Source organism: Arachis hypogaea, chromosome 12, assembly GCF_003086295.3.
Source record: "Arachis hypogaea cultivar Tifrunner chromosome 12, arahy.Tifrunner.gnm2.J5K5, whole genome shotgun sequence".
Classification (NCBI taxonomy): domain Eukaryota; kingdom Viridiplantae; phylum Streptophyta; class Magnoliopsida; order Fabales; family Fabaceae; genus Arachis; species Arachis hypogaea.
In genome coordinates, this window is record NC_092047.1 from 22,170,050 (window position 1) to 22,192,116 (window position 22,067).

A 22,067-nucleotide genomic window follows, 5' to 3' on the forward strand; every position below is an offset into this window, starting at 1 on the left:
TGTAAAATAAACTCTTGGCAAGGTATGAGAAATTGGAAGTCCTATCCTAGTTATCCTTATCAATGGAGATGAAAATTGAATCTTAATCCCACTTAGTTAGCCTTTACTAAAGCAAGGGAAGATCAAGTGGATTAATTAGTCTGATCTTCAGGTTCTAGTCAATTCCTAAGAAAGGACCGGAATTATTGAAGTTCAATTCAATTAGCAAAGATGACAATTATCAATCACGTTGAGTTTGATAACTCCTGAGTTACCGATTTCTTAACCGAGACCAAAAGGGGAAAAGTAAATCTACTGGAATAAAAATATCTTCAGATTGGAAGCAACAGTAACATAAATAAAAGAGAGCAATAATAAACTGAAATACCTCAAATAACATTAATTAAAAGAATCATCTGTAACATAGAAAAGTTCATAAGTCAAATTGAGAAAATAATTAATTAAAAGGAAAGTTGAACCTGATAAAAAGGGGCAATCATGAAAGCAAGAAAAATCCTAAATCCTAATCCTAAAAGAGAGAGGAGAGAACCTCTCTCTCAAAACTACATCTAAATCATGAGAAGTGAATAATTGGAGACTCTCCCTGAATGGATGCATTCCCCCACTTCATAACCTCTGATCTGTGCCTTCTAGACTTGGATTTGGGTCAAAAAGGGCTTCAGAAATCGCTGGGAGCATTTTCTGTAATTTTTGGTGTGTGGCTTCTGTCACGCGGTCGTGTCATCTGGAGTTTTCCTTATCATGCGTTCGCTTCGGTCATGCGTCCGCGTCATCTGCGTTCTGCTCAAGGCGCGCGATCGCGTCAGTCACGCGTTCGCGTCGATGTCTTTTCGCGCTGGGCATGCGGCCGCGTCATCCACGCATTCGCGTCACTGCCAGTTTCTTCAAAAACTCCATTTTTTGCTTTCCTTCCATTTTTGTATGTTTTCTTTCCATCCTTTAAGTCATTCCTGCCTTAGAAGATCTGAAACTACTCAACACACAAATCACGGCATCAAATGGTAATAAAGGGTAATTAAAATAATTATTCTTAAAGCATAGGAAACATGTTTTTCACATACATCACATAATAAGGAAGGGAAAGTAAAACCATGCAATTAACATGAATAAGTGAGTGAAGGATTGAATAAATCACCTAAATTGAGCACAAAATATATTATAAAATATGGGTTTATCAACCTCTCAACACTTAAACAATAGCATGTCCTCATGCGAAATCCAAGATAAAGAGTAAGGTAAGGTTGAAGTGGTGGAATCTCATGCAATGTAATCTATTCTAAATGCAACTACCTAAATGAGTCATGCAATTCTAATTGTCATTCACTTGTATATAAAACTTACATGTAGTTAAATTAATTCACATTCTCAAGGAATCATATATGCATAGCCAAACCTTAGATAATGTTAAAGCACTTTTACAATTGAGATGGGAAAGAAAAATATTGTACAAACTTGCAAGACAATTAACAATTTAAGCAGAGATATATGTTATTGAGCTATTGAACCCTCACTGGATTTTGTGTTTACTCTCTAGTCACTCAGTGTTTATTAGGTTAATCACTCCATTCTTCTTTTTATCCTTACTTTCTATAACTTTGTTCTTCATCTAACCAATCAATAATTACAGAATACAGACATACAAAAATCATGAGGTCTTTATTTAAGGTTGTAATGGGGCCAGGGTAAAGGTAAGGGTATATGTATAAGGCTAAGTGAGCTAATAAGTGAATCCTTGATTAGTCTAAGATCTCACCTAACATACATATTTTGTAAAGCAAAGCTTCTTTACCTATTTACCCAAATTTTCTCACTTTATATTGCAAGCTCATATATTAACTTTAACTTTTGTCGCATGTGCATTGATTCCTTTTATTTTGCAATTGGGGAATTTCGTATCCCCTTTATTTAAATAAAAATTTTTTTTTATGCACATGGTGATTTAATTATTTTGATTTCACATGAGCATGCTTTCCAAAACTTTTATTTTGAAATGTCTTTATTCTTTTTTTTTTAACTTTCTACCTTTGTTTCCATAACCCATGTTCCCATAAGATTCCCCACACTTAAACAATTCACAATTTCTATCTTAAGCTAACCAAGGATTCAACTAGGGATTTTTATTTTGTTTTTCTGCTTAAGGCTAGTACTATGGTTTATAGAACAAGAGGGGATTAAAAGCTCAAGGGGGCTAACAAGGGTGATGTAAAAGGTAGGCTAATTTTGGGATAAGTGAGCTAGAATCAAACAATGGCCTCAATCACTTTCTTGGTATGTATCTATATTCTATAATTGGACATATAGATTAAAACAAAGTAAAGAACATCAGAATAAAAAAAAAGAAGGGTGAAACACACAGGAATAAAATATTATGGTTTGAATGTAACCATATAATTAAGCTCAAAACTCACAGGCTGTGTGTTCTCTAGCTCAAAAATCATATCTCAGTTATATATGTCATGCAAGTAAAAATTAAGAGTTCCCATTATTCTCAATGTAAACATTAGGGTGGCTTTAAAGTTTTAGGGTTTCTCCTTGATGAAATGTTGTTAACTAACTAACATGTAATGCTATATATACAAGGTGTGGATTGTTTTTATTATGTTAAAGTCTCTAGTTTACTTCCTTTTTATTTTCAATTTAAACTAAACTTATCATATGCTAAAAGGGTAAACTATACTAATTAATCCACATATTCTATAACTAATAAGTTAGAATTGCAACTAAACTAACTGGCTAAAATATAAACTAAAGTGCAATATGTAGAAATAGAGTAGAAATACATGAAAAGAGCAATATATAAGTACTAAGAAACAAAAATAAAAATCAAAATACAGAAAAATAACAAAATAAAATAAAAAGAGTCTGTAGTGGTTCACCAAGAAAAATACGCCAGAGATGGCGACCTCCCCACACTTAAAATAAAGCATCATCCTCGATGCTCAATCAAGCAGGGTGTGAAGGAGTGTCATCACTGGAATGATGTGTGGCTGGAGTCTCTATGGTGGTAGTCTGAGAGTCTGCCTGCTGCAGAGGAGGTGCGGACTGAATAGGAACCTCTGGATCTGTAGCCTGAATCTGATGCGGGGCCTCCTGCTGTGATGCGGCCTGCCTGCTCAGCCTCTCTCTGTGGATGGGTCTCCGCCTCATGATCATTCGCCTCCTCCTCAGATGGCTCTGATGGTGTGTCAGGCTCAGAGGGGATGTCGCCGCCAGATCGTATCATCAGCTTTAGGTGCTCATAGCGCCGCTTGCTGCGACGCACAGATCTCTCATATCGGCGCCGGTTACGGCGCTCTATCTGGTCAAGCTGCTGAAATAGGCGGTGCACGAGGTGATAAACTGGCTTTGAGGCAGGTGGAGGTGCAGTGGTGGTAGCTGGGGTAGCAGTAGATGAAGAGGGGCCAGCTGAAGGTGTGGCTGTCTCATCAGGGGCAGTGAGGAATGGAGGTGTATTGCTGGAGTTCTTCCGAAATTTTCAGAGTCCGCTTTAGGTACAGGTTCCTGGAGGTTGCAAACACCGGATACTTCAACTCGCAGTATCTGTTTGCAAACTTAGCGGGATCAATGGCAGGGAGTAGCTGGTCAGCCTTCTCCTGCGGGATAAAGTGTTTCTCCCTCCAGGAGTCATCATGCATGATGTCTGGGATGGACATAGAGGATTCTCCTCTTTTCTGTTTGCCAGTTGTTGCCTTTCCTTTTCCTTTTCTTTGAGTGTCAGACATCCTGAAAAACAGAAATCTAGGATATAATAAAACAGGAAAACAAGTAGGCAAATAACAAAATAAGCACATAGTAGCAAAGGAGCAGTAGAATAATGAAATGAGTTGAGTAAATGTGCATTATGGATTGTATAGGAGTTAGAAATCAGAGAAAAAAAATTCACAATCCAAAATGTGATATAAATAGAATTCATGTTAATTAGGAAAAATTATCATCAGGCCTTGGTTAGAAGGTTACAGAGAATAGTGAAAAACCAAGAAGGGATGTTGTGAAAGTTAGGTTGGTTAGGGATGAAAAAGAGATTAGGAAGTTGAAATCAGTGAGTTAGTAAAAAGAGGGTTAGAGTAAGTGGCATGATGATCATTTTCTAAGTAACAAGAATTTACAATTAGAAGCTACAGTCAACTCATATACAAACAAGGAAGTTGATGATGATTCATATAGATATGAAAATAGCAAAAAGTGGAACTGAAACATCCAAAATGCAATTTGTTAACCAAGAAATAAAAAAGAATAAGAAAACTTGCCCGTGCATACATGAATTGGTTTGGTAAAAGCTGAGTAAAGCAGAATTCAAATTGCCAAAACCAAAACATGAATGAAAATCAAAATATTTTACAGAAATTTGGGCAGCATTCCGGCTAAAATTGAAAGGTCCCGGAAAATAAACATCAAGCAGAATAGTTCATGTGAATTAAAATAAACTGCAAATAGATAGAAATAATATGAACATGAAAGAGCAGTCGCAATAGCAGCATGAACAGTAAGAATATCATATGAACAATACTTAGATCACAGCAACAGCAGAATTGCAAAAATTAGAAAACAAGTAGCAAGAACAGCGCAATTAAACAGGCCTAAGTCCACTAACCACATCCTAAGCTACCTAACAATCAAGAATCTACTACAAACATGCATATCTAACTAGCCTAATGTTGAACGTAAACGGAAAAAAATATGCAATGAACTACGAATTGAAAGAGCAGCGTTTGGCGGAACCTGGTAGGCGTATGAATAAAAGTAGGGCAGAGAGATGGTAGGGGGTGGTGGTGGCGGTGACTGACGCGGCGGTTGAGGGGTGGTTGGCGTGGCGGTGGTGGCTGTTCGGTGGCAGGGGTTCGGGTAGGATTAATGGGAGGGGTAGGGGTGAAGGGGAAAGGATGGGAGGGGGTGTGGGTGTGGGTGATTATGGGTGGTGCGGCTGTGATGGAGCGGTGGCGGTGGCTGTGCAGCGGAGGGAGCAGCGGTGGTGGAGGGGGGAAGAGAAGAGAAAGGGAAGAAAGAGAGGGAAGGGAGGAAATGGGGGTGGCGTCGCGGTCGTGGCTGGGTGGCGAGGGAGGTGTGGCAGTTGAAGGTGGTTGGCTGGGGGGTGGTGGTGGTTGGAGGTGGTTTACTGATGCACGGAAATTTGTCTCTTAACAAATCTCCCTCGGCAAGTATACCGAATTGTCGTCAAGTAAAAACTCACAATAGAGTGAGGTCGAATCCCACAGGGATTGATTGGTCAAGCAACTTTAATTGGAAGAATGTTTTAGTTGAGCTAAACAGAATTTGGTTTGAGAGTTGCAGAAAAATAAATGGCGGGAAAGTAAATAGCAGAAAATGTAAATGCTGGAAATAAAGAGCTGAAAATAGATGACGGAAAATAAATTTCAGAATCTTAAATGGGAATGGGAAAGATGATCATAGAAGTAATCGGCAGAAATTAAAGAGAATGGGTAAGATCAGAAATGGGGAGTTCATTGGGCTTAGGAGATATTGCATCCTCTGGATCAAGTTCATTTTCATCTCTTCCTCAATCAATGCATTCATTGATCTCCTTGGCAATCTTAAGTGATTGAATTCTAATTCCTTGGTAATTCAATCTCTCAAATCTTGATTAATAGCCAATTCCTTGGTCCAATTGCTCATGAGAAGAGATGAGGTATGGTCACTGATTATACCACATGTATTTCCAAATCAAATTATTGGTAGGATTATATGTCACTATATCCATCCAAACCCCAATTTGGTCCAACATGAGAAAGCATTTCTAGCATGATCTCTTCATTCCTCTTCCAAGGTTCCAAAGAGATCTAAGTATGAATAGCTTCTTTTCCAAGATAACTACTCAATTGGGTGAAGATTGAAAGCTTTCTAGTAAAATCAAGAGAAAAGAAAGAAGAAGAATAATGAAAACTATTATTGATCCATCAAATTACAACAGAGCTCCCTAACCCAATAAAAGGGGTTTAGTTGTTCATAGCTCTGGGAATGGAAAACAAAGATGGAGAATGCATTCTGAAAAGTTAAACTAGAAGTTGCAGAGAAAGTAAAATTTACAGAGAGTAATTCTAATAATGCCAAAAAGCTTTCCTTCTAGTTCAAAGTTCTCCCTATTTATACTATTCTTCTGATCTTCTAGTTGCTTCTTCAAGTCTTGGATATGGGCCTTTGGATCTTGAGTTGAAGCAGTTATCTTCTTTAGTGGGCTTAGCTTTACTTGCAGAGAAAGTGTGCAGTAGGTATGGACTTTAGCTTAGGGCGTTAGTGGTGTTAACGTTAAGTGAAACTGTGGGGTCGAGAACGTTAGTGACAATCACCTTTTTCACTAACGTTCTTGACCCAAAAATGGTCCACGTTAACTTCAACGTTAGTGGCACTAACGTGACCACTAACGTTGCTTCTTGGCCCTTTGCAAATGTTACTGGGGTTTACCTTTTCCATTAACGTTGAGAGTACCCCTTTTCTCCCTACGTTAGAGTTCACGTTAGTATAGTTAACGTGGCCTTTAACATAGGCTTGCCAAATCTTCGAGAGCGTTAGTGACACTTACCTTTGTCACTAACGCTCCAAAACGCCCCTACTTCCCACGTTAGAGTTCACGTTAACTAGGTTAACGTGACTTCTAACGTGGTATTGATAGCCATCTCCAACGTTAGTGACAAAGGTGAGTGTCACTAACGTTGGCTCATCATCCCTCTTCTCCACGTTAGCTTCCACGTTAATGTAGTTAACGTGGCAACTAACGTGGCTCATAGTGGCTTAATCCAACATTAGTGACAAAGGTGAGTGTCACTAACGTTGGTGATTCCTTGCTCCCTCCACGTTAGAGTTCACGTTAACTAGGTTAACGTGAAAGTTAACGTGGCAAATATGAGCTTAGTCCAACGCTAGTGACAAAGGTGAGTGTCACTAACGTTGGCATTATCTTCCTCATCCACGTTAGAGTTCACGGTAACTGAGTTAACGTGATTTTTAACGTGGCCAGCTGCCACTTTGGAACGTTAGTGGCACTTACTTTTACCACTAATGTTTGAGTTCTACTTCTCTTCCACGTTAGCTTCCACGTTAACATAGTTAACGTGGCAACTAACGTGGGCTATGATGGCTCATGAAGGCGTTAATGGCGATCACTTTTCTCATTAACGTTGCAAGCTAGCCTCCATTCCACGTTAGTGGTCACGTTAGCTAGACTAACGTGGCTACTAACGTGGTTCTTCCTTGCTTCCTTTGTCCTGAAATCAAGAAATAAAGTGCATCAAAGCTCTAATCCAATTTATGAGACATGCATCATTCAATTTTGTCATTTAATTCATGCATAATTCTCATGAAATCATGTAAAATTCACAATGTTTGCTTGAATTAAGATGTAAGTGATTATTTACCCAAAACTTGCTTATTTCCTAAGAAAGTGCATGAAACTACCCTAAAACCATAAAGAAAAGGTCAGTGAAACTGGCCAAAATGCCCTAGCATCACAACACCAAACTTAAAGCTTGCTTGTCCCTAAGCAAGTACTGGAACAAGAGAATGATGAATGAAATGACAAGATGAATGAATCATTCTTGTGGAAGTCATGTGATAAACCACTATTTCATGGTTTATCTTGTGCTCAATTGAGTGGTTTTTATCAACTCTTTACCCACTTATTCATACTATTTGCATGGTTTTACATTTGCCTTCCTAATTATGTGCTTTGATTGAAAACATGCTTCTTTGGACTTATAATTGCTAATATTAATCCTCTCTTTTTACCATTAGATGCCTTGATATGTGTGTTAAGTGTTTTCAGAGATTACAGGGCAGGAATGGCTCAGAGGATGGAAAGAAAGCATGCAAAAGTGGAAGGAATACAAGAAACTGAAGGAATTGCTAATCTGTCCAGCCCGACCTCTTTGCACTCAAACGGCTATAACTTTAGCTACAGAGGTCCAAACGACACGGTTTCAGTTGCGTTGGAAAGATAACGTCCGGGGCTTCGATTTGATATATAATTTTCTATAGCTGTCCCGAAGTTAGATGATGAGAACGCGTGAATGATGCGCCCGCGTCGCATCTGCGAACTTCAATCCACGCGGCCGCGTGGACGACGCCTCCGCGTCACTTGCCCCCGACCTGAACGTAATAGAAATCGCAGGGGGCAATTTCTGGGCTGTTTTTGACCCAGTTTTTGGCCCGAAAAACACAGATTAAAGGCTATAAAGTGGAGAAATGCATCCATTCATGAGACGGGCCCTCATATTCACAATTTTAAGAGTAGATGTAGTTTTAGAGAGAGAGGTTCTCTCCTCTCTCTTAGGATTTAGAATTAGGATTCATTTCACTTCATGATTATTTCATCTTCTGCAATCATATGTTCAATGTTTCTTTTTATTTATTTTTCCAATTAAATTTATGAACTTTTCCATGTTATGATTTGAACGTTTTATTTAATATAATTGAGGTATTTTAGAATTATGATTGCTTTCTTTTATTTATATAAATAGTTTAGATTTTCCCTTTTGGCTTTGGTTGATTAATTAGTGACTCTTGAATTATCAAAGTCATTGTTGATTAAAAAATTGGAATTCTTCAAGAATTAATTCGAGATCCAATAACTCTAACTTTTCCCAAGGAAAGACTGGGACTTGAGGATTCGAATTAATTCGTCCACTTAACTTACCTTCATAGTTAGAGGTTAACAAAGTGGGAGAAAAATTCAATTTTCATCACAATTGATAAGGATAACTAGGATAGGACTTCTAGTTCTAATACCTTGCCAAGAGTTTATTTTTTTGTTGTTATTATTTTATTTCCTCTGCCATTGCTATTCTTACTTTTTACCTTGATCCAAAACCCCAAAACATACCTTTGCATAACCAATAATAAGAACCCCTCCCTGCAATTCCTTGAGAAGATGACCCGAGGTTAAATACTTCGGTTATCAATTTCAAAGGAATTTGTTACTTGTGACAACCAAAACGTTTGTAAGAAAGGTTGATTGCTTGGTTTAGTAACTATACTTGCAACGAGAGTTTACTATAACTTCTAAACCATCAATCTTCCTCTCTTCATCATGTCCTTGGTTTTATGGGGTTTCATGCATAGCAACTTAGGTTCATTCCTTTACTGGCTTTTAGACCTTTATCATGCCTTAGAATACTCACTTGATGGCACCCTTTGAGACTGTTATTTATTGATCCCTTTGTCTTTCCAAGGTTTATTGCATTCTTAGGCTAAGTGTTCTGTGAGAGGGCGACTCTTTAAGATAAGTTTTCAGCCAACACTCCCGAACCAGTTGGTTCAAGGTGCTAGGTGTTGAAACACCCCTAAGGACTTACTCCCTCAAGTCTCTCTCCCCCATACATGCACACCACAGGCACATGGTTTGTTATTTTCTTTTTTTGAGGTCTTGGTGTCCAGCACCTCTTTGGGTTACTAAATGTTCTATAGCAAGGTTGCTCTTGATAGTGGATTTTCAGTTGATAATCCCGGGTTAGTTAACCCAAGTTACCAAGTGATGAAGCACTCCTAAGAACTTATTCATCCAAGTAGATCCTTGGTACAAGAGCACCATAGACACATTCCTCAAAGTTCAAGCCCTTGGTGCCTAACCTTATTCTTTATTACCTTTCTTTCTTTTTCAACTCTTAGTGTTCTTTTCCTTTTTCTTACTGGGATCTTATTATTTAGCTAGTCTCATGGGGTGTATTTCAAGCATATGATTCAGGACAGATAGTTGCCATCCCACCTTGTTGGTGAACTAACTTAGCTAAGTGATTACTACACCACAAATTTAAGGACTTACTCCACAATTTGAACTCCCCTCCGGTCTTTCATAACATCTCTTTTTATTTAACTTAAAAGGACAAATATATAATAAGCAAGATGCAGATGAAGATAGGTAACTTGAACCAGCACACATATGAAAAAGGCAAGAAAAATACTAAAGACAGCATTGAAAATCCTAAACTACCATGGAAGCATGTTCTATTTCATACATGATTTTCCTTATTTAATACTTGAAAAAGATGGGACAATGAGGGAACTCCACCACCTTTTACTCATGGGGGTGCTCATGCTCTCCTTCTTGTTTGTCATCATCCAAAATTTTTGCATTTTTCTCTGCCTTCTTGGATGATGGTGCACCAATTCTCCAGGAGATTCCTGCAAAGTCGTTGGAAGTTGCTTGTTCCCAAAGCACTTGAGAAATAGTTAGTATGCATGTATGCTTGTGAATTTCTGGACTTAACTTGGTGTGTGAACACCAAACTTAGTTTCTTGCCTAATACAGCAGGTTGAATACATGTAGAAAAGCTCATGTATTATTATCAGCAAAACAACTATGAACTAGAAACTAACTACTGTTAAGTGGTTCCCCTGATTGGTTGGATCTAGCAATTTGCCCTTGAAGGAGTGTAGTGTGATTCTAACTGAAATCTTTGGTGGAACACCAAACTTAGAATTACACACTCACTCTTGCATTGCTTTGGTGTGTAACACCAAACTTAGCTCCTCATAATACGGGAAAAACTACTTGTGATTTTTATTGAAATGCAAATGAAAAGAAAACTACCTTAGGTTGGGTTGCCTCCCAACGAAGCGCTCTTTTAGCATCGCTAGCTCGACGATTCCTCCATTATTTGAGGTGATACTTCACTTTGGGGTTTTCCCCCATGTTGCCCATGTAGTGTTTGAGCCTTTGTCCGTTCACAGTGAACGTTCTCTTTGAACTTTCCTCCATAATTTCTATGTGTCCATACGGAGAGACCTTTGTGACAAGAAAGGGTCCTGACCACCTTGATTTGAGTTTCCCAGGGAAAAGTCTTAATTTGGAATTATAGAGGAGCACTTGCTGTCCTTCTTCGAAGCTCCTGGGTGTCAAATGGAGGTCATGCCTTCTCTTTGCCTTTTCTTTATAAATCTTGGCATTTTCATTGGCTTGAGATCTGAACTCCTCCATTTCTTGCAGCTGCAAGACCCTATTTTCACCAGCAGCAATGCTATCAAAATTTAGCAGCTTAAGAGCCCAGAGGGCTTTGTGTTCCAGCTCCAATGGTAGATGACAAGCCTTTCCATACACCAGTTGTATGGAGACATGCCGATTGGTGTTTTGAATGCCGTTCTGTATGCCCACAGAGCATCATCCAGCTTCTTTGACCAATCCTTTCTTGATGCTCCCACAGTCTTTTCCAGAATCCTTTTTAGCTCTCTATTATATATCTCAGTTTGTCCACTTATTTGGGGGTGGTAAGGTGTGGCAATCTTGTGTTTCACCCCGTATCGCAGGACGAGAGCTTCTAGTGGTCTGTTACTAAAATGGCTCCCTCCATCACTGATGAGTGCTCATGGGACTCCAAACCGGCTAAAGATATTCTTTCTAAGGAAGTTCATGACCACCTTGTTATCATTCGTTGGGGTTGCAATAGCCTCTACCCACTTGGAAACATAATTCACTGCTACCAAGATGTATTTGTTTGAATATGAGGTTGGGAATGGTCCCATGAAATCGATTCCCCATACATCAAACAGTTCCAGTTCTAAGATGAAATTTTGTGGCATCTCATTTTTTTGGGTAAGTTTCCAGCTCTTTGACATTCATTGCAATTCTTTACCAGTTCTTTGGCATCCTTGAAAAGGGTGGGCCAAAAGAATCTGCTTTGTAACACCTTGGCTGCAGTTCTGTCCCCTCCAAAATGGCCTTCATAGCATGAGCCGTGGCAGTTCTACAAGACCTCTCATCCCTCTTCTTCTGAAACACATCTTCTCAGGATTCTATCTGGACACTTCTTGAAGAGATATGGCTCATCCCAGACAAAATATTTTGCATCATTGATGAGCTTTCTCTTTTGATGTTTGTTGATCTCTGGAGGTAAAGCCCCAGTTGCCTTGAAATTGGAAATGTTTGCAAACCAAGGTGCTTTGTGAACCGTCATTAACTGCTCATCTGGGAAACATTCATTCACACTTGTACCATGTGTTCCACCCTTATCATGAGGGATTCTGGACAGGTGATCCGCTACCTTATTCTCCACTCCCTTCTTGTCTCTAATTTCAATGTTGAATTCCTGCAATAACAAGATCCATCTTATTAGTCTTGGTTTCGATTCTTGCTTGGCAAACAAATATTTAAGTGCTGTGTGATCTGTGAAAACGATTACTTTGGCACCAATGAGGTATGATCTAAACTTGTCAAATGCAAAAGCTATTGCCAGCAACTCCTTTTCAGTAGTGGTATAGTTTCTTTGAGTATCATTGAGGACTTCGCTGGCATAGTATATTACATAGACTAAGTTCTCTTTCCTCTGTCCTAACACTGCCCCAACTGCAAAGTCAGATGCATCGCACATCAGTTCAAATGGTAAGTTCCAATCAGGTGGGGAAATGATAGGGGCAGAGGACAACCTCTTTTTCAAGTTTTTGAAAGCTAGCATGCACTTTTCATCAAAGACAAATGGTGTATCAGATACAAGGAGATTGCTTAAGGGCTTGGCTATCTTTGAAAAATCTTTAATAAACCGTCTGTAAAAGCCAGCATGCCCTAAAAAACTCCTAATTGCCTTGACATCACTTGGTGGAGGTAATCTTTCAATGAGTTCCACCTTAGCTCTGTCTACCTCAATGCCCTGGTTAGACACCTTATGGCCAAGGACTATTCCTCCTGTTACCATGAAGTGACATTTCTCCCAGTTCAAGACTAGATTGGTCTCTTGACATCTCTTTAACACCAGGGCTAGGTGATCTAGACAATTGGGAAAGGAAACTCCGAATACTGAGAAGTCATCCATAAAGACTTCGATGAATTTTTCTATCATATCTGAGAAAATGGAGAGCATGCAGCGTTGGAAGGTTGCAGGTGCATTGCATAGCCCAAATGGCATGCGCCTGTAGGTAAACACTCCATATGGGCAAGTAAAGGAGGTTTTCTCTTAGTCTCTTGGATCAACCACTATCTGGTTATATCCTGAATAACCATCGAGAAAACAGTAATATGCATGTCCTGCAAGTCTTTCCAGCATCTGATCCATGAAAGGAAGGGGAAATGATCTTTTCGCGTAGCTTCATTGAGTTTTCTGTAGTCTATGCACATCCGCCATCCTGTGACGGTCCTTGTAGGGATTAGTTCGTTCTTCTCATTGGGGACTACATTGATTCCTCCCTTTTTTGGGATAACTTGTACAGGGCTTACCCATGGGCTGTCTGAGATCGGATAGATCACTCCTCCTTGCCACAACTTCATGACTTTTTTCTGTACCACTTCCTTCATGACTGGGTTCAGCCTCCTTTGGGGTTGAATGGATGGTTTGGCATCATCTTCCAACAGTATCTTATGCATACATATGGCCGAACTGATTCCTTTTAAGTCAGCAAGGGTCCATCCTATGGCATCTTTGTGCCTTTGCAATACTTGGAGTAGCTCTTCCTCTTGTTCTTGGCTGAGGCATGAATTTATGATCACTGGATAACTTTTATTTTCTCCTAGATATGCATACTTGAGAGTGGGTGGCAGTGTCTTTAGTTCAAGTTTGGGTGCTTCTTTGTTTCCATTCTTCTCCTCTATTGTGCACTGAGCTTGAACCTCAGCTGTTGCAGCTTCTTCGCTTGATGCTGATTCCTCCTCTTCTGTTAACCCCTCAAGTTCGTCTTCTTCAAAAGTCTCTTGTACTACATCTTCCGGTGAGTCCAACCTCATACATTCTCCCAATGGTTCCTGTAGGTAGTCCATGGCCTTGAACACATTGATCATCATTGTTTCATTGTGTAGTCTAAGGGTAAGTTTGCCCTTTTGGACATCGATGACAGCTCCGGCAGTAGCTAAGAATGGTCTACCCAAGATGATAGAAGCCTTAGCTCCTTCCTTCATGTCTAACACTACAAAGTCTACTGGAAAGATAAAGTCTCCTACCTTCACTAGCAAGTCTTCTACTATGCCGTGAGGAAATTTGAATGATCGGTCTGCTAGTTGTAAGGCCATTTTTGTTGGTTTGGCCTCCTCAATCTTCATTTTTCTCATCATAGCTACAGACATCAGATTTATGCTGGCTCCTAAATCACATAGAGCCTTCTCCACTGTTATTTCTCCTATAATACAAGGAATCTGGAAGCTCCCAGGATCTTTCAATTTCTGGGGCAGTTTATGTTGAATGATGGCACTGCATTCCTCGGTTAGTATCACATTATCGTTGTTCTTCCAGCTTCTCTTCTTGGTCATTAACTCCTTCAAGAACTTGGCATAGAGTGGCATTTGCTCTATTGCTTCAGCAAAGGGTATGTTAATCTGTAGTTTCTTGAAGATTTCTAAAAATCTGGAGAACTGGCTGTCATCCCCCTTCTTCCTCAATTGTTGAGGATATGGGACTTTCGGAACATATGGCTTTAGCTCTTCTTCCTTTTCATGTGAGTTGGAGGTGGGGATTTGAACTTCATCTTGTTCTTCTTTTCTTCCAATTGAATCTTTCTCTTGTGGTTGCTTGGAAGTCTCCTTTAATTCCTTCCCACTTCTGAGGGTGATAGCTTGACACTCCTCCCTTGGCCTTGACTCAATGTTGCTGCAAAGGTCATGGCCAGGAGCTTGCTGAAATAGGTAGCCAATTTGTGTCTCAAGTTTCTTGATGGCAGCATCTTGATTTTGCATGTTGGATTGCACTTCCTCTCGGAACATCTTACTATCTTGGATTTCCTTGCATATGCCTTCAAGTAGAGTTTCAATCCTTGAGAGTCTTTCTTCCGATGATGGAGAGTTGAGATTGGAAGGATGAGAAGGGCTATTTTGACTTTGGTATGGATGTTGAGAAGTGTTGTTAGGTGGGTGTTGATATGACCTCTGTGTGGAGTGTTGGTGAGCTGCATTGTTGTTGGGGTTGTGGCGTCTCTGATCTTCGCCTTGATCTTGTTGGTTTCCCCACCCAAAGTTTGGGTGGTTCCTCCAACCGAGATTATATGTTTTGGAGTATGGGTCATGGTGCTGCCTAGGTGAATTTCCAATGTAGTTGGCTTGTTCCTGATCACCCTCTGCTTCTTCATTCACTCCTTCTTGAGCTGCTACTGAGGTGGTGATTGCTGCCACTTGATTCCTCTCTATCTTTTTGGTAAGGTCAGTCAACTGCTTGGTAATAAGCTTGTTTTGAGCAAGTAGTGCATCCACATTGTTCAGCTCCATCATTCCTCTAGTGTTGCCTCTTTCAGAAGCATAGAAGTAGTCATTCTCTGCTACAGTCTCAATGACATCTATGGCTTCTTCAATGGTCTTCTTCTTGTTCAGAGATCCCCCGGATGAGTGGTCTACTGCCTTCTTTGATTCATACGAAAGGCCTTCATAGAAAATGTGCAACTGTACCCATTCATTGAACATATCTGGCGGGCATCTTCTTGTCAGGTCCTTAAACCTCTCCCATGCTTCATATAGAGTCTCGCCATCTTGCTGCCTGAAGGTTTGTACCTCAGCTCTCAACCTGTTGATTCGTTGAGAAGGATAAAATCTTGCCAAGAATTTGTTCACCACGTCTTCCCAGGTTGCTAAACTCTCCTTTGGAAAGGATTCCAGCCATTTAGATGCTTTGTCGTTGAGTGAGAAGGGAAACAGAAGTAGTTTATAGGTGTCAGGGTGAACACCATTAGACTTCACAGTATCGCATATCCTCAGGAAGGTGGTTAGATGTTGATTGGGGTCTTCTTGGATACTTCCTCCGAATGAACAATTGTTCTGAACAAGGGTGATGAGATGTGGCTTTAGTTCAAAGTTGTTGGCATGTATGGTTGGCCTTTGGATGCTACTTCCACAGTTTCCTGGATTTAGGTTGAAGTAAGAACCCAGAACTCTTCTCTCTTGTCCAGCCTAATGCGCTGGACCTTCTCTGCCATGGTTGTGAGCCTCTTCTTCATGATGGTTCTCCATATTCTCATCCATGTCTAGTTCAAAGTACTCCTCCTCTTCCTCAGCACCAACTACTTTCTTCCCTCTTGCTTTCCTCCTTAATCTAAGGAAGGTCCTCTCAGGTTCAGAATCAAAGGAAGTAGAAGCCCTGCTTCTTCTACCTGTCATTCACCCAATAAGGCACAAGCAAGAAAGATAGATGTAGACAATATTTTCTGCAGAAATGCTATTAGTGTGAGTGATACAATATATCAAACAGTTAGTGGGTCAGTGAACCAAATATTAAAACACAATGCAGGTAACACCACTAATGGGTGAAAGGTACAGGGAAAGAAATAACTAAAACTAAAAGTAAATTACTCAGATGAAACTAAATCAAACGAGAGGAAAATGCTCAATCTAGTTATCCACCAATTTAATCATTGTTGATACAAAATCAATCCCCGGCAACGGCGCCATAAACTTGATGCACGGAAATTTGTCTCTTAACAAATCTCCCTCGGCAAGTATACCGAATTGTCGTCAAGTAAAAACTCACAATAGAGTGAGGTCGAATCCCACAGGGATTGATTGGTCAAGCAACTTTAATTGGAAGAATGTTTTAGTTGAGCTAAACAGAATTTGGTTTGAGAGTTGCAGGAAATTAAATGGCGGGAAAGTAAATAGAAGAAAATGTAAATGTTGGAAATAAAGAGCTGAAAATAGATAACGGAAAATAAATTGCAGAATCTTAAATGGGAATGGGGAAGATGATCATAGAAGTAATCGGCAGAAATTAAAGAGAATGGGTAAGATCAGAAATGAGGAGTTCATTGGGCTTAGGAGATATTGCATCCTCCGGATCAAGTTCATTTTCATCTCTTCCTCAATCAATGCATTCATTGATCTCCTTGGCAATTGATGAGCGGATATTTTATACGCTTTTTGGGGTTAATTTCATATAGTTTTAAGTATGTTCTAGTTAGTTTTTAGTTTATTTCCATTAGTTTTTAGGAAAAATTCATATTTCTGGACTTTACTATGAGTTGTGTGTTTTTCTGTAATTTCAGGTATTTTTCTGGCTAAAATTGAAGGAGCTGAGCAAAAATCTGATTCAGGCTGAAAAAGGACTGCTGATGCTGTTGGATTCTGACCTCCCTGCACTCAAAGTGGATTTTCTGGAGCTACAGAACTTGAAATGGCATGCTTCCAATTGAGTTGGAAAGTAGACATCCAGGGCTTTCCAGAAATATTTAATAGTCCATACTTTGCACAAGGATAGATGACATAAACTGGCGTTCAATGCCAGTTTTCTGCCCAATTCTGGCGTCCAGCGCCAGAAAAGGATCAAAAGCTGGAGTTGAACGCCCAAACTGGCACAAAAACTGGCGTTCAACTCCACAAATGGCCTCTGCACGTGGATTTCTTAAATCTCAGCCACAGCACACACCAAGTGGGCCCCAGAAGTGGATCTCTGCATCATCCATCATAGTTTACTCATTTTTTGTAAACCTAGGCCACTAGTTTAGTATTTAAACAACTTTTAGAGACTTATTTTACATCTCATGACATTTTTAGATCTGAACTTTGTACTCTTTGACGGCATGAGTCTCTAAACTCCATTGTTGGGGGTGAGGAGCTCTGCTGTGTCTCGATGGATTAATGCAAGTATTTCTGTTTTCTATTCAAACACGCTTGTTCCTATCTAAGATGTTCATTCGCGCTTAACTGTGATGAAGGTGATGATTCGTGACACTCATCACCATTCTCAACCCATGAACGTGTGCCTGACAACCACCTCCGTTCTATATCAGATTGAATGAGTATCTCTTAGATCTCTTAATCAAAATCTTCGTGGTATAAGCTAGAATTGATGGCGGCATTCATGAGAATCCGGAAAGTCTAAACCTTGTCTGTGGTATTCTGAGTAGGATTCAAGGATTGAATGACTGTGACGAGCTTCAAACTCCTGAAGGCTGGGCGTTAGTGACAGACGCAAAAGGATAGTAAATCCTATTCCAACCGGATTGAGAACCAACCGGTGATTAGCCGTGCTGTGACAGAGCGCGTGAGCGTAGTTTTCACTGGAAGGATGGAAGGTAGCCATTGACAACGGTGATCCACCAACACACAGCTTGCCATAGGAGGACGTGCATGCGTGAACAAGAAGACAGAGGAAAGCAGAGATTCAGAAGACAAAGCATCTCCAAAACTCCAACATATTCTCCATTACTGCATAACAAGTAACCTTTAATCCATGCTCTATTGTTTATTTGCAATTCAACTGATAAACATAATTGACTTCCTGACTAAGATTTACAAGCTAACCATAGATTGCTTCAAACCAACAATCTCCGTGGGATTCGACCCTTACTCACGTGAGGTATTACTTGGACGACCCAGTGCACTTGCTGGTCAGTGGTACGAGTTGTGAAAAGTGTGATTCATAATTCGTGCACCAAGTTTTTGGCGCCGTTGCCGGGGATTGTTTGTGTTTGGACAACTAATGGTTTATTTTGTTGCTTAGATTAGGAAAAATTTCTCTTTTTGTTTAGAGTCTCGTGTTATTGTCGTGTTAAAATTTTAGAATCCTTATTTTCTTATTAAAACCTTTTTCAAAAATAATTTTTCTATTAGATCCTGTGCCAAACTTTAAGTTTAGTGTTTTCTTGTTGTTTTTTTCTTAAAATTTTCAAAAATTCATTTTGGTTTTCTTAAAATTTTTAAGTTTGGTGTTCCTTGGTGTTTTCCCTCCAAAGTTTTCGAAAATAAGGAGCATTAGATCTAAAAATTTTAAATCTTGTGCTATCTTATTGTTTTTCTCTTTCCTCTTAAAAATCAAAAATATCTTTTCTCTCTATTTTAAAAACAAATTTTCGAAATATATTTCTAAAATTCAGATTTTTTTATTTCAAAATTTAAAACTTTTTTTTCAAAATCATCATATCCTTTTCAAAACTTCCTAACCACTTTCTCTCTCCTCAGTTTTTCGAAAATCTTCACTCAATTTTTATTTATTTTATTTTAATTTATTTTATTTTCGAAATAAATATATAAATAAATAAATAAAAATATTTTTTCTATTTTACATCATCTCCCTTTCTCTATCATGGACCTAAGCGGAAATGAACAGTCCAGGAGGATTCTGGGGTCATATTCTAACCCCTCTACTGCTTCATATGGGAGTAGTATCTGCATACCCTCCATTGGAGTCAGTAGCTTTGAGTTGAATCCTCAGCTCATTATCATGGTGCAGCAAAGTTGCCAGTATTCTGCTCTTCCACAGGAAGAACCTACAGAGTTTCTGGCACAGTTTTTACAAATTGCTGACACAGTACATGATAAAGAAATAGATCAGGATGTCTACAGACTATTACTGTTTCCATTTGCTGTAAAAGATCAAGCTAAGAGGTGGTTGAATAACCAACCTAAGGCCAGCATAAGGACATGGAAACAGCTGACAGAAAAATTCCTGAATTAATATTTCCCTCCAAAAAGGATGACACAGCTAAGGCTGGACATCCAAGGCTTTAAACAAGGAGATAATAAATCTCTTTATGATGCCTGGGAGAGATACAGAGAGATGCTACAAAAATGCCCCTCTGAAATGTTTTCAGAGTGGGTTCAGTTAGACATCTTCTACTATGGGCTTGCAGAAGGAGCCCAGATGTCTCTAGATTACTCAGCTGGTGGATCTATCCACATGAGAAAGACAATTGAAGAGGCTCAAGAGCTCATTGATACAGTTGCCAAGAATCAGCATCTGTACCTAAGCAGTAACCCTTCCCTGAATGAAGAGGTTAAAATAGTAACTGCTGAACTCAGTCCTGTAAAACAAGCTGCTGAATTCAATCAGCAATTGGACTTTCTAACAAAGCAGCTAGCCGAATTTAAAGACAGGTTACAAGAGACAAGGATGGCTAATATACATATGGACGAACAGTTTAAGCAAACAAAGCAGCAGCTGTCAAGGCAAATAGCAGAAGAATGCCAAGCAGTTCAACTAAGAAGTGGGAAAACATTAAATACCCCACCTCAGGGCAGCAAAAAGCTAAGAAATGAGCAAACCACCCAAAATTCACTTGAGGACAGTAAGAGCCCAGGGAAAAATAATTCTGGCGCTAAAACGCCAGAAAATTGGTGGAAGGCTGGCGCTGAACGCCCAGACCATGGCCAAAACTGGCGTTCAACGCTAGAAACAAAGCAGGACTGGCGTTCAACGCCAGAAATGGGCAAGGATCTGGCGTTGAACGCCCAAAATGGGCACAATTCTGGCGTTCAAACGCCAGAAACAGACAAGGAGTTGGCTTCTCACGTCACTCTAGCTTCGAACTCTGGCACTCAATTGCCAGTGAGGGATCAGACACACACAAGTGCTGATGAGAACCCCTCTAAAAAGGCTTCTTCAACCACTTCTGTAGGCAATAAACCTGTAGCAACTAAGGTTGAAGAATATAAAGCCAAGATACCTTATCCTCAAAAACTCCGGAAAGAGGAGCAGGATAAGCAATTTGCTCGCTTTGCAGATTATCTCAGGACTCTTGAAATAAAGATTCCATTTGCAGAAGCACTTGAGCAAATACCTTCTTATGCCAAGTTCATGAAAGAGATCTTGAGTCATAAAAAGGATTGGAGAGAAACAGAAAGAGTTCTCCTCACTGAAGAATGCAGTGCAGTCATTATGAAGAGCTTTCCTGAAAAGCTCCAAGATCCTGGGAGTTTTCTGATACCATGCATATTAGAAGATAATTGCACCAAGACTGCTTTATGCGATCTTGGGGCAAGCATCAACCTAATACCTGCATCCACTATCAGGAAGCTTGCCTTAACTGAAGAAGTTAAACCAACCCGGATATGTCTCCAACTTGCTGATGGTTCCACTAAATACCCATCAGGCGTGATTGAAGACACGATTGTCAGAGTTGGACCATTCGCCTTTCCCACTGACTTTGTTGTGCTGGAAATAGAGGAGCACAAGAGTGCTACTCTCATTCTAAGAAGACCCTTCTTAGCAACTGGACGATCCCTCATTGACGTCCAACAGGGAGAAATAACCCTGAGAGTCAATGATGATGAGTTCAAGCTGAACGCTGTCAAAGCCATGCAGCATCCAGACACATCAAAAGACTGCATGAAAGTTGATCTTATTGACTCTTTAGTAGAAGAGATCAACATGGCTGAGAGTCTTGAATCAGAGTTGGAAGACATCTTTAAAGATGTTCAGCCTGATTTAGAAGATTCAGAGGACATGAAAGAGCCTCTGAAATTTCTTCTGGAAGAGGAGAAACCTCCTAAACCAGAGCTCAAGCCATTACCACCATCCTTGAAATATGCGTTTCTGGGAGAAGGTGACACTTTTCCAGTGATCATAAGCTCTGCTTTAAATTCACAGGAAGAGGAGGCACTTATTCAAGTGCTAAGGACACACAAGACAGCTCTTGGGTGGTCCATAGGTGACCTTAAGGGCATAAGCCCAGCTAGATGCATGCACAAAATCTTATTAGAGGATAATGCCAAACCAGTGGTGCAACCACAGAGGCGGCTAAATCCAGCCATGAAAGAAGTGGTGCAGAAAGAGGTCACCAAATTACTGGAGGCTGGGATTATTTATCCTATTTCTGATAGCCCCTGGGTGAGCCCTGTTCAAGTCGTCCCAAAAAAGGGAGGCATGACAGTGATTCATAATGAAAAAAATGAACTGGTTCCTACAAGAACAATTACAGGGTGGCGCATGTGTATTGACTACAGAAGGCTCAATACAGCCACCAGAAAGGATCATTTTCCTTTACCATTCATAGACCAGATGCTAGAAAGACTAGCAGGTCATGATTATTACTGCTTTTTGGATGGCTACTCAGGCTATAACCAGATTGCATTAGATCCCCAGGATCAAGAGAAAACAGCATTCACATGTCCATCTGGAGTGTTTGCTTACAGAAGGATGCCATTTGGGCTATGTAATGCGCCTGCAACCTTCCAGAGATGCATGCTCTCTATTTTCTCTGATATGGTGGAAAAATTTCTGGAATTTTTCATGGATGACTTCTCAGTATATGGAGACTCATTCAGCTCCTGTCTTGATCACCTGAAACTTGTTCTGAAAAGATGCCAAGAAACCAACCTAGTTTTAAACTGGGAAAAGTGTCACTTCATGGTGACTGAAGGAATTGTCCTTGGGCATAAAATCTCAAACAAGGGAATAGAGGTGGATCAAGCAAAAATAGAGGTAATTGAAAAATTATCACCACCTGCC

The 22,067-nt window shown here is 39.9% G+C and overlaps 1 non-coding gene across 1 annotated transcript; it reads left to right on the top strand.

Annotated features, from left to right (window-relative positions):
* Positions 1–15,308: 15,308 nt before the first annotated feature.
* LOC112731440 (small nucleolar RNA R71) lies at positions 15,309–15,415 on the top strand. Its single transcript, XR_003167217.1, has one exon. It is a non-coding gene; the product is annotated as a small nucleolar RNA R71 (small nucleolar RNA).
* Positions 15,416–22,067: the final 6,652 nt, after the last annotated feature.